Raw genomic sequence first — 1,768 nt, 5'->3', positions numbered from 1 at the left:
TCGTTTGTTTGTTGAGTGAGTGTTTCTCTGCTAGCTTTGCATAAAATGTCCGGTACCTTGTGTTGTAGGACGGTCACGACTGCTATAACACAGCCACAGGGGGAGTCGAGCAGATTGCTCCGGTGCAGTGCCAAGCCTGGACAGATGGAGAGTTCTGGCAGCAAAATGGGAGGGATGTAAAAAGAGAGGACGTGTTTATGTGTTTTGCTTTATATGGAGATTCTTAGTGTGTGATTAAGGGTTTGTTGTTGCTTTGCATGAAATGCTTCTGAGTGTGCGAGTGAGTGTTGTCTGTTGCTTTGCATGAATGCTTCTGTGTCGAGTGAGTGTTTGTATATTCGTTTTGCATGAATGCTGCTGAGCGTGTCAATGAGTGTTAATGTGTTTTGCTTTGCAGGATGCTTCTGAGCGTGTGGTCTGAGTGTATGATGTGTTTGATTTGCATGAATGCTTGTGAGGGAGTTTGAGTGAGTGTTGTCTGTTTGCATAAAGACTCCTGTGTGTGGACTGACGTCCCGACTGCCAAACCCAGCCACCGTGGAGTCGAGCAAGACTGCTCCGGTGGCCAGTGCCAAGCCTGGACAGATGGAGAGGTCGTTTCTGGCAGCAAAATGGGTGGGATGTAGAGAGAGAGTGTTATGTGTTTCTTGTATGGATGATTCTGTTGTTGAGTAAGTGTTTGTATGTTTGTTTGCACGAATGTTCTGCATGTGTTGGGGAGTGTTGTGTGTTGCTCTTCATGAATCCTTGTGTGTGAATGAGAGTTGCGTGTTTTGCGTTTTCATGAGCTCTGCGAGTATGAGTGAGTGTTTGTCTGTTTGCTTGCATGAGCTTCTGAGCGTGGTTAAGTGAGGTTTGTCTGTTGCTTTGTATGAATGCTTCTGAGCGTGTTTGAGTGAGTGTTTGTCTGTTTGCTGTGAATGAATGCTTCTCCGTGTGTTGCGTGAGTGTTGTGTATTGCTTTGCGTGAATGCTTCTGCGTGTGGTGATATGAGTCGTGGTCTGTTTGCATGAATGGTCTTAGGGTGTGTTTGAGTGGTGTCTGTTTGGTTTGCATAAGTGCCATACTTTATGTGTGTATGACTGTCCGACTGCATAACCAGCCACCGGGTGTCGAGCAGACTCTCCGGTGCAGTGCAAATGCTGGACAGATGAGAGGTCTGGCAGGAAAATGGGACTGGATGTAAAGAGAGAGATGTGCTATGTGTTTGGTAAGCATGAATGCTTCTGTGTGTGTTGAATGAATGTTTGTCTGTTGCCTTTGCATGAATGTCTGAACGTGTTGGAAGCGTGTTAATGTGTTTGCTTTGCTGGATGCTTTGAGCGTGTTCTGAGTGTTGATGTGTTTGATATTGCTCGAATGCTTGTGAGCGTGTTGAGTGTGTTTGCGGTTTGCATAAATGCTTTGTTGGTGGTATGACTGTCCCGACTGCCATAACCCAGCCGCCGTGGGAGTCGAGCAGATTGCTCCGGTGCAGTGCCAAGCCTCGACAGATGGAGAGGTCTGGCAGGAAAATGGGAGTGGGTGTAAAGAGAGAGAGTATTTGTGTGTTTGCTTTGTATGGATGATTCTGAGTGTGTTGAGTAAGTGTTTGTCTGTTTGCTTTGCACGAATGCTTCTGCATGTATTGAGTGAGTGTTTCTGTTTTTGCTTTGCATGAATGCTTCTAAGCATGTTGTGTGAGTGTTAATGTGTTTGCTTTGCAATAATGCTTCCGAGTGTGTCGAGTGAGTGTTTGTCTGTTTGCTTTGCATGAATGCTTCTGAT

Source organism: Penaeus monodon, unplaced genomic scaffold, assembly GCF_015228065.2.
Source record: "Penaeus monodon isolate SGIC_2016 unplaced genomic scaffold, NSTDA_Pmon_1 PmonScaffold_74, whole genome shotgun sequence".
Taxonomy (NCBI): domain Eukaryota; kingdom Metazoa; phylum Arthropoda; class Malacostraca; order Decapoda; family Penaeidae; genus Penaeus; species Penaeus monodon.
Note: the sequence above shows the minus strand (reverse complement) of the source record.